This window comes from Mytilus californianus, unplaced genomic scaffold (genome assembly GCF_021869535.1).
Source record: "Mytilus californianus isolate M0D057914Y unplaced genomic scaffold, xbMytCali1.0.p SCAF_4, whole genome shotgun sequence".
Classification (NCBI taxonomy): Eukaryota; Metazoa; Mollusca; class Bivalvia; order Mytilida; family Mytilidae; genus Mytilus; species Mytilus californianus.
The window spans coordinates 96693422-96705465 of NW_026262690.1; the positions used below are offsets into that span (position 1 = coordinate 96693422).

Consider the following 12044-nt stretch of genomic DNA (forward strand, 5'->3'; position numbering starts at 1 on the left):
AACATAACTTGGTAAATGCATCTCATTCTGATTTTAGTGGATTGCGGCGAAAACAGTATATATAAAGTATGACCTCCGTAAAAGTAGAAATGTCCGTTTGCAAAATCTAATACTAGTAATGGTCAGGTGAGCAATTGTCATCTGTCTCGTCCCACTTTGCGTCCGTCGATCCGGCCGCCCGTCTATCTGTCAACTCTTCACATTTCCATCGTCTTAACCAAGTTTGGCAGGGCTGGTGTTACGGAATGTTAAAGTAATTCTTAAATTAACCGGTTTCATTTCACATTATTGAAACCATGTACAGTTGGCTTAGACACATTGACAATGTGCAAAACAAGGGTTTATTATTTTTTTGTGGTGTTCCTGTATCTCTTTATGTCACAACTACCAGCACCATGTCTTTCAAGGTTTAGTTAAGAAATTACCTGATATTACTATATAGATGAGTTTACAACAAATGCTGGTGTCTTGATTGTAGATTGGTTTGAAGAGGAACACAGAATCAAAATAAAATAAATATTGGCATGATCTTCAGCTTCTGTTTGGGATTGCAACTTTATAACTGTAGCTTTATAAACTCATATATGCAATATGAATCCCTTAGGGCGTAAGTTAGGGGTGTTAGAAGATTGTTGTTGATTTTTCCAACTTGTAGGAGACCTTGCCATCATAACTCAGAGGCTCTTCGCAGAACAGTGACATATTCTTTTACCTCTGTCCGTCCATCCGTCAGTCAGTCACTTGATATTTGTTCCGGAGGATCCACTAGGACGCATACAAATCTATTACATCATTATTGCATTCCCCCCCCCCCCCGAATATATTCGATTGACTAATATGAATACAACACCAGTTTTCCCAGCAACCATTGACATAACATTTGCTTGATTTTTTTTTATATGGAGGGTCAGCTTGTGTACTCCGGATTGAGGTCTGTCTCTATCCTACTTGTCTTCAGTCCCGTTTTCTGGGAAATATATGTGGTAGTCTCAATGAATAGAAGCTCACAGATTTCTTGTTAATTATGGTGATTGTAGATTGTTGTCAGGGGTGGATTTAGGCGGTTTTATCTCGAAACTTTAATTTATAAAGTATCTACATTGCACCCACTTTAGAAGAATTTTTAATAATTTTACCTCAACATTTTTTTCGCCTCGCTCCGCTCGGCAGAAATTTCAGTTTACGCCCCTAACCTAAAATCCTGGATCCGCCCCTGCCATTATGATGACTCGTAACATAAATATTTGTTTCATTGGAATCTAAATATATATTTATCTCTTCAATGTGTGAATTAGGTAATGGAAAATAACTTCATATTTACATGATGATGCTGTGAAAAAAACAGTGCATTAAGCCATCTGAATTTTACTCCAACTGTCCAATACTAGGCATACTCTGGGACTATCATACTATATTAGTATCATAGTCCCATGCATACTTCACTTAGCTGGTGTCATTAATCATCGATACTTAGTCTTTGTGCAAATTCAAGCGGATTCCATTGTAGGAGCTAGATCGGTTTGGGGCCGGAACGAACAGATACCCGACATCGAATCCCAAACTACTGTAAAAACTTGACTTCCTGATTAGTTTGTAAGTCGAAGTATTAAATATTTTACAAAAACATTGCAAAAAAACACAAAGAATCACTACATGAATCACCAGTATTATATTCTATGAATTAATTAACGCATCAGGTTCGATTCACAAACAATCTGCTCTGTCCATACCGACCGTGTTTATGGTTAACTTTCAACAGCTGCCCATGTCTCTCCTGTATACAAAAAAGGCCAAAAATATAATCCTGAAAACTACCGCCCTATATCTCTCACATGTATTTGTTGCAAACTTTTAGAACAGATAGTAGTTAAACACATCATGACACATGCAGATAATCACAACATTTTATATCCCCTATGTCACGGAATAGAAGTTCCTTCATAATGTAACGTGTAACCAGGCGTTTATATTTCAATCGAACGTTCCAGTAAATACTTGGATTCAAGCTGTCCATAAACAATACGGCAATATTATTAACTATCTATGTTACACACAATTAACTAAAATATACACACAGGCTCTTTGCCGATATAAAGTAACGACTAACAATTATATATATATATACAAATATAATACAATCTTACAGCCTGTCCTCCAGATGGGACGGTCTGTCACTACAAGACAGTGTGGCTGGTACAGTCTGTCAATACCAGACAGTGCTGCTGGTACAGCTGTCCTCCGAGTGGGACAGTCTGTCACTACCAGACAGTGGGGGTTATTGCAGTCCGTCCTCTGTATGGGACAGTCTGCTCTGCCAACTTCCTATATGTTAGACCAACTTGTACCCAGTACAAGTTGTCCCCAGTACAAGTTGTCCTCGACAATATCACTTACAGCTATGTAACGTGCCTTACTCTTGTACACTGGTCTTCTTAATGAGAATATCGACAGAACCCGAATTGTATTCCTCACCCACTTATATACTCCAGGGCGAATACACTATTTACTGGATAGGGGTGTTCTCTAGATGTTCCCGATACCGAACACAAGAATCCCTCTCAAACACCCCCATACCCTTGGACCCAACCACTGACTTTCCCACTAAACGTCTAAATCCATTCAACGCTTCCTTCTGCGTGAAACATGTATTGATACAACAAGGTTCTTCTTGTTTGTAACCATAACGACCAAGAAATATTACAATAATATAAGTTCCAAATGGAAACAATATTCTGGAATATCATTTCTACTGGAATAAATATTACAGTAAATGTTCCTAACGGAATAAATGGTATAGAATATGTGTTCCAACAGGAACAGATATTATGACATTGTTTATAACAAAGTTTCCAGTGGAACTTCTGTTAGGCGGAACAAATATTCGTTGACACTTACAGCATGGATTTCGCAGAGGTCGATCCTGTGAAACACAACTACTTGAATTTATAGATGATGTACATGTCTCACTTAACATGGAAAACGGTAAACAAACAGATATTTTGGTCATGGATTTTTCTAAAGCATTTGATAAAGTTTCACATTCTCTTCTAACTAATAAGCTTCACCATTATGGGATACAGGGGGAATTAAATTACTGGATACAAAATTTTTTAAGCAATCGTAAACAGGCAGTAGTTCCAGAGGGGGAAAAATCTGAGTATGTTGCAGTTTGAGTCAGGGGTTCCACAGGGGTCAGTTCTTGGACCAAGTCTCTTTCTGTATTAACGACATTCCAACTGGTCTAACATCTACAGTACAGACGACACAATAGTTTATTTGGCAATAAAATCAAATTCCGATGCATCCACATTACAAAAAGATCTTGACAAACTGGCATCGTGGGAAACCATGTGGAAAATGGCATTCCACCCAGATAGTGTAATGTAATTTCAGTCACCAGAAATAAAAAACCAATCACATTTAACTACACATTACACAATCACTCATTAGAACATGTAACAACAGCAAAATATCTGGGGGTTACCATCAGTTCCAACCTTAAATGGGATGTGCACATAAACAACATATGCAAGAAAGCTAATAGCACCCTAGGCTTTCTAAGGAGGAACCTGAACATAAGCACAACATCAATTAAAGAACAAGCATATAAGTCCCTAGTAAGACCATCACTAGAGTATGCTTGCTCTGTTTGGGATCCATACTTACAACAAGACATAGATAGCATTGAAAAAGTTCAAAGGAGGGCTGCGCATCTTGTTACCAACAAATAGAGAAACACCTCAAGCGTTGGTAACATGTTACAACATCTTGAATGGCGCAGCCTCTCTAACAGAAGAAAAGACTCAAGATTGGTAATGCTTTATAAAATTGAATACGAAAAGGTTGCAATACCTAAAAATAATAAATTAATCCCACAAAAAAGACAAACAAGACATTCAAATTCGTACAGCTTCCAAATTCCATCCTGCAAAACACAGTACAGAAAAGAATCCTATTTTCCAAGAACTATTACCGACTGGAACAAACTACCGGATAACATTGTAAATTGCACTTCAGTAGACTCTTTCAAATCTTCAATTTCAAAGCATCAATATTAACTCAACTATTACATCATACTTAATTATACAAAGCATTTTTTCGTATTTTTTATACGACCGCAAAAATTGAAAATTTTTTGGTCGTATATTGGTATGACGTTGGCGTCGTCGTCGTCGTCGTCTGGCGTCGTCCGGCGTCGTCCGAAGACACATTGGTTTTCGCACTCTAACTTTAGTTTAATTGAATGGATCTCCATGAAATTTTACCATAAGGTTCAATACCACGAAAGGAAGGCTGGGATTGATTTTGGGGGTTATTGTACCAACAGATAAGGAATTAGGGGCCAAAAAGGGGCCAAAAATAAGCATTTTTGTAACTTCCAGACAATAACTTGTGTGTAAGTGTATGGATCTCTCTGACATTGTACCACAAGGTTCCATATCACAAAGGGAAGGCTTTAATTGATTTTGGGGGTAATTGCCTCAAAATTTTAGGAATAAGGGGCCAAAAAAGGGGCAAAAAACCAGCATTTTTCTAGTTTCATGACAATAACTTGTGTGTAAGTGTTTGGATATTTCTGAAATTGTACTACAAGGTTCCATATCACAAAGGGAAAGCTGGAATTGAGTTTGGGGGTAATTGCCCGAAATGTTTAGGAATTGGGGGCCAAAAAGGGGCCAAAAATAAGCATTTTTCTAGTTTCCAGACAATAACTTGTGTTCAAGTGTATGGATCTCTCTGAAATTGTACTGCAAGGTACCATACCACAAAGGGAAGGCTGGGATTGAGTTTGGGGGTGATGAATCATAAGGGGGTTCAAAAAATTTGGGGGGGGGGATTTTTTTTCTTTTCTTTTTTTCCTTTTTTTTTTCTTTTAAAATTTTCCATTTTAAGTTGGTTATTTCTGATTTATATTTAAAAGCAAATAATAATGATATGGTAGGAGATACACACCAAACAGGATGTGTAAATTATTATATAATAAGTATTGTGCAATAGCAAGAAATTTTCAATAGCACAGTATTGCACAATAGCAAGAAATCTTCAATTGCACAGTATTGCGCAATAGCAAGAAATCTTCAATTGCACAGTATTGCGCAATAGCAAGAAATATCCAATAGCACAATATTGCGCAATAGCAAGAAATTGTCAATTGTACAGTATTGTACAGTATTGCACAATAGCAAGAAATATTCAATTGCACAGTATTGTGCAAAAGAAGATACTTCGTATAAATTGCTTATTTCTTGATCAATTTCAATGGGGTTTTATTCTTGAATTCTTGGGGTTCTTTAATATGCTGAATTTTTAATTGGTCCACATTGAGGTCCAAAGGGTCCAAAATTAAACTTTGTTTGATTTCATCAAAAATTGAATAATTGGGGTTCTTTGATATGCTGAATCTAACCATGTATTTAGATTCTTAATTTTTGGTTCCGTTTTCAAATTGGTCTACATTAAGTTCCAAAGGGTCCAAAATTAAACTTAGTTTGATTTTAACAAAAATTGAATTCTCTGGGTTCTTTGATATGCTGAATCTAAACATGTATTTAGATTTTTGATTATGGGCCCAGTTTTCAAGTTGGTCCAAATCGGGGTCCAAAATTAAACTTTGTTTGATTTCAACAAAAATTGAATATATGGGGTTCTTTGATATGCTGAATCTAACCATGTATTTAGATTTTTGATTTTTGGGCCCCGTTATCAACTTTGTCCACATTGAGGTCAAAAGAGTCCAAAATTAAACTTTGTTTGATTTCATCAAAAATTGAATTCTTGGGGTTCTTTGATATGCTGAATCTAACCATGGATTTAGATTTTGGGTATTGGACCATAATAGGTGAATGTCCAATTTAAAATTTTTAAGTTCTTAGACCACATTCATTCTGTGTCAGAAACCTATGCTGTGTCAAATATTTAATCACAATCCAAATTCAGAGCTGTATCAAGCTTGAATGTTGTGTCCATACTTGCCCCAACTGTTCAGGGTTCGACCTCTGCGGTCGTATCAAGCTGCGCCCTGCGGAGCATTTTATTAAAAATTGTATATATATCAATCTATGTCTTGTTGTAAGTTTCTTCCTGTGACATAATCTTCAATTTGTTGAAGGCGGTCACTATATGGTAGAATAGAATAGAATAGAATAAAGATCAAAATTTCAAGAAATCAATTACATAAAAAAACATTGATAAAAAAAAGAAATAGGGTTTTACTATATTAACATGTCTAAACATTAAAAAAATACAATGAACTCTGTTTAAGGACAACTTGTACAGAGTTGGAACCAGGGTAAGTACATGTACATTTAGTATTGAAATAATTGAAAATTTACCATAATACATTTGTATGTGTCACAAAAATGGCATGAAATGGAATAGAAAGGATATGGTGTATCAATGCATGACACAAAATTACTACAGGCAGATGAAAAAACCGAAAGACAAAAGGAGAAGCAGTTTTATTGTTTTTCTTCATCTGAATGTCACAGTGATGTCTTCAGCATTGGGCAAAAACTTTCAATTCACTGTTAGTTCAAGACGGCTCCTAGCACTGTCTTTAGTACCATCAGCATGGAAGCACTTGCTGTTTGTTGGATGTTATCATGAGAAACAGCCAGTCCACCAGCAGCGGCACTGTCAAAGTGCATTTAATGTGAATAAATGATAGCAATACTGATTCCAGTGTGCAAGACACATGGAGTCAGTGCATTGTAGACTGGTGATATATAGATTAGTCAACGCAAACTGATATCTTGATATCCTAGGAACAACATGTATGTAAATATGATATAATATATCTGCATTTCTATTTTATTCACATTCAAGGAGAGACAGATATTTCCACGACCAGATTGCAGTAACACCATATACACATGGTTACAACGAATTAGTTTTGTGAGGCAGGATAAGTAAGTTTTATTAATTTTCATTTATACACACAACTATCTTTCATCATTTGTTCATTCATAGAATGATTATATCTGAAATTCACTTTAGATAGATTATATCTGAAATTCACTTCAGATAGATTATATCTGAAATTCACTTCAGATAGATAAATTATATCTATACAATTATTTAGGTTATAATTATCATTATCATTGATTTACTTGAAATAATTAGTGAATTTCTAAGACACTAAAACTATAACCTGAGCAAACTGCAGTAAAAAAAATGTTTTATTCCACCAGCTTTAAACAATTTAAGATATTTCTATATTTCAATTCATGAAGTGCATTTTTTTTAAATGAGAAATGAACCCCAATTCAAAAAAGAATAGTTACTTAATTTTTAACCGGATTTTCGAAGGAAATATCGGTTATTAAAATGGTTATATACGGCGGGCGGCTGGGCGTTCTGGCGGCTGCCAAACAGCGTCCGCACAATAACATGAAAACGCTTTAACAAATTTTTTTCAAATTTAAATATGTTGTTTCCTGGGACTTAATGAAGGTCTCTATTAATTTTCAAGATTTTAGTATGTCTCCTTTGTGAGTAATCACCATTTTTATTATCCAAAAGTAGAATTTTTAAATATTTTACTATTGGTATCATTTTATGATTTGTCTTATCTCAGAATAAAAATTGGAGTGACAGATTTATTTGAAAATTATCTATTTCATAAGTGGTAATGATTATAAGCTATATCATTAGACATTTTGAAGAGTATTACATTATTAATTATGTTAGAGTACTATGTTAAACAACCATAGTTCTGTTCAATTAGATATTATAAATATTTCAGCATATGATAATGATTTATTTTCATTATTAATTAGATCTTTGAAATATTTTAGCATATGATAATCATTGGAGTGACAGATTTATTTGAAAATTTTCTGTTTTCTGATAAGATCTGTAGGACTGTATATATACAGTTTGAAACTTACTAGTATTACTGTATAAATCAAGTTTGGAATTTACTGTTCATTATTAGACATTTTGTAGATAATTAAGTGTCCGTTAATCATATATATTCTTACCCCTACCCGCCTTCAATTTGATAATGTGCTTTTATCTTGTAAACGGTTGAGATCCCTACTCCTAAACCATATATATTCTTGTATTGGACAATAAAACAAATCAAATGAAATATTGTGATAGTCCTCAGGCTCACAGCTACCCTCCTTTTTTTTGAAAACTTGTAAATGTGCAAGCTCCCCACCCTGAAACCATATATATTCTTGTATGTTACAAATCGAATGAAATAAAAGGTGAGTCCCCTTGGGTCACACCCAGCGTGTCTGTTTGAGATATATAAACGGTCAAGATCCGTACCCCTAAACCATATATATTTTTGTATGGAACAATAAAAGAAATCAAATGAAATATAGGGGATGTCCATTGTGGTAACCCCCCACCCCCTTCTGTTTGAGGAATTGTAAACGGTTGAGATCCCCACCCCTAAACCATATTTATTCTTGTATGGGACAATAAAACAAATGAAATAAAATTTAGGGGAAGTCCACGAGGGTTAACTTCACCCCCTTCTTTTTGAAAACTTGTAAACAGTTGAGATCCCCACCCCTTAACCATATATAATTTTTTTTGGGACAATAAAACAAATAAAATGAAATTTAGGGGATGTCCCCTGGGGTAACCCCCACCCCCTTTTTTTGAAAATTTGTAAACAGTCAAGATCCCCACCCTGAAACCATTTTTCTTCTTGTATATAACAATAAAACAAATCAAATGAAATAGAAGTCAAGTCCCCTGGGGTCACCCCCACCTTTTTCCTGTTTAAGAACTTGTAAACGATTAAGATCCCTCACCCCTAAACCATATATATTCTTGTATGGGACAATAATCCCCACCTTCTTTCTGTTTAAGAACTTGTAAACGGTTGAGATCCCCTCCCCTAAACCATATATATTCTTGTATGGGACAATAAAACTAATCAAATGAAATATAGAGGAAGTCCATTGGGATAACCCCTACCCCCCTTTATTTTTGATAACTTGTAAACGGTCAAGATTCCCACCCAGAAACCATATATATTCTTGTATGGGACAATATATCAAATCAAATGAAATATAGGGGAAGTCTAAGGGGGTAAACCCTACACCCTTCTTTTTGGAAACTTGTAAACGGTTGAGATCCCCACCCCTAAACCATATATGTACTTGTATGGGACAATAAAATAAAGCAAATAAAATTTAGGGGAAGTCCCCTGGGGTAACCCCTACTCTCCTTTTTTTTGAAAACTTGTAAATGGTCAAGATGCCCACCGTGAAACCATATATATTCTTGTATGTTACAATAAAACAAATGAAATGAAATAAAAGGTGAGTTCCTTGGGGTCATTCCCACCTTCTTCCTGTTTAAGAACTTGTAAATGGTTGAGATCCCCGCCCCTAAACCATATATATCCTTGTATGAGACAAAAAAACAAATCATATGAAATAAAGGGCAGGTCCCCTGGGAAAATTAATCAGTTTGTGTGTTTAATTTGAACATAAATTTATAAATATATACAGTATAGGGTTCTTTAAGTGTTGAATCTAAACTTGTTTTTGTCGAGCCTGCGACTTTTGTCGCAGAAAGCTCGACATAGGGATAGTGATCCGGCGGCGGCGGCGTTAGCTAACTTCTTAAAAGCTTTATATTTTAGAAGGTGGAAGGTCTGGATGCTTCATACATTGTACTTTGTATATTGATGCCTCATGTTACGAAATTTCCGTCAGTCACATATCCAATGTCCTTGACCTCATTTTCATGGTTCAGTGACTACTTGAAAAAAAAGTTAAGATTTTTTGTAATGTTAAATTCTCTCTTATTGTAAGTAATAGGATAACTATATTTGGTATGTGCGTACCTTGCAAGGTCCTCATGCCACTTGACCTCGACCTCATTTCATGGATCAGTGAACAAGGTTAACTTTTGGTGGTCAAGTCCATATCTCAGATACTATAAGCAATAGGTCTAGTATATTCGGTGTATGGAAGGACTGTAAGGTGTACATGTCCAACTGGCAGGTGTCATCTGACCTTGACCTCATTTTCATGGTTCAGTGGTTATAGTTAAGTTTTTGTGTTTTGGTCTGTTTTTCTTATACTGTATGCAATAGGTCTACTATATGTGGTGTATGGAAGGACTGTAAGGTGTACATGTCCAACTGGCAGGTGTCATCTGACCTTGACCTCATTTTCATGGTTCAGTGGTTATAGTTAAGTTTTTGAGTTTTGGTTTGTTTTTCTTATACTGTATGCAGTAGGTCTACTATATTTGGTGTATGGAATGATTGTAAGGTGTACATGTCTAGCTGGCAGGTGTCATCTGACCTTGACCTCATTTTCATGGTTCAGTGGTCAAAGTTAAGTTTTTGAGTTTTGGTCTTTTTTCCTAATACTGTATGCAATAGGTCTACTTTATTTGGTGTATGGAATGATTGTAAGGTGTACATGTCTAGCTGGCAGGTGTCATCTGACCTTGACCTCATTTTCATGGTTCAGTGGTCAAAGTTAAGTTTTTGAGTTTTGGTCTTTTTTCCTAATACTGTATGCAATAGGTCTACTATATTTGGTGTATGGAATGATTGTAAGGTGTACATGTCTAGCTGGCAGGTGTCATCTGACCTTGACCTCATTTTCATGGTTCAGTGGTCAAAGTTAAGTTTTTGAGTTTTGGTCTTTTTTTCTAATACTATATGCAATAGTTCAACTATATTTGGTGTATGGAAATATTTTATAATCTATATGTCAGTCACGCAGGTTTTATTTGACCTTGACCTCATTTTCAAGGTTCATTGCTCAGTGTTAAGTTTTTGTGTTTTGGTCTTAAACTATAAGCAATAGGTCAACTATAATCGTTGTATGGAAGAATTGTTAGCTGTACATGCCTGCCTAGCATGGTTCATCTGACCTTGACCTCATTTTCATGGTTCATTGGTCAATGTTTAGTTGACTTGGTTAATGTTAAGTTTATGTGACAGTTGTAATAAAGCTTTATATTTAGGACTATCAACATAATATCAATGATTAGTAAAGAAGGCGAGACATTTCAGCGTGTGCACTCTTGTTAATTAGATAATAATCTATTTTTATTATGAGATAAAGTTTTTGACATTGATAGATAAGTTGCAGATCTGTATTATTTTTTATACGACCGCAAAAATTGAAAATTTTTTGGTCGTATATTGGTATGACGTTGGCGTCGTCGTCGTCGTCGTCGTCGTCGTCGTCGTCGTCCGGCGTCGTCTGGCGTCGTCCGAAGACACATTGGTTTTCGCACTCTAACTTTAGTTTAAGTGAATGGATCTCCATGAAATTTCACCATAAGGTTCAATACCATGAAAGGAAGGTTGGGATTGATTTTGGGGGTTATGGTACCAACAGTTAAGGAATTAGGGGCCAAAAAGGGGCCAACAATAAGCATTTTTGTAACTTCCAGACAATAACTTGTGTGTAAGTGTATGGATCTCTCTGACATTGTACCACAAGGTTCCATATCACAAAGGGAAGGCTGTAATTGATTTTGGGGGTAATTGCCTCAAAATGTTAGGAATTAGGGGCCAAAAAAGGGGCAAAAAACAAGCATTTTTCTAGTTTCATGACAATAACTTGTGTGTAAGTGTTTGGATATTTCTGAAATTGTACTACAAGGTTCCATATCACAAAGGGAAAGCTGGAATTGAGTTTGGGGGTAATTGCCCGAAACGTTTAGGAATTGGGGGCCAAAAAGGGGCCAAAAATAAGCATTTTTCTAGTTTCCAGACAATAACTTGTGTTCAAGTGTATGGATCTCTCTGAAATTGTACTGCAAGGTACCATACCACAAAGGGAAGGCTGAGATTGAGTTTGGGGGTGATGAATCATAAGGGGGTTCAAAAAATTTTGGGGGGGGGATTTTTTTTTTTCTTTTTTTCCTTTTTTTTTTCTTTTAAAATTTTCCATTTTAAGTTGGTTATTTCTGATTTATATTTAAAAGCAAATAATAATGATATGGTAGGAGATACACACCAAACAGGATGTGTAAATTATTATATAATAAGTATTGTGCAATAGCAAGAAATTTTCAATTGCACAGTATTGCACAATAGCAAGAAA

The 12044-nt window shown here is 35.5% G+C and overlaps 1 protein-coding gene across 2 annotated transcripts in view; it reads left to right on the forward strand.

Moving 5' to 3' along the window:
- Positions 1-1556: 1556 nt before the first annotated feature.
- Positions 1557-12044, forward strand: part of LOC127698971 (kelch domain-containing protein 3-like) — a 37760-nt gene continuing 27272 nt past the window's right edge. Inside the window, exons 1-2 of one of the 2 annotated variants that reach the window (XM_052202756.1) lie at positions 1557-1593; positions 6826-6908. The gene's annotated coding sequence lies outside the window, so the exon portion shown is untranslated. Of the gene's footprint in view, positions 1594-6250; positions 6290-6825; positions 6909-12044 lie in introns of those variants that run through there. The other variant, XM_052202757.1, reaches the window with a different exon arrangement.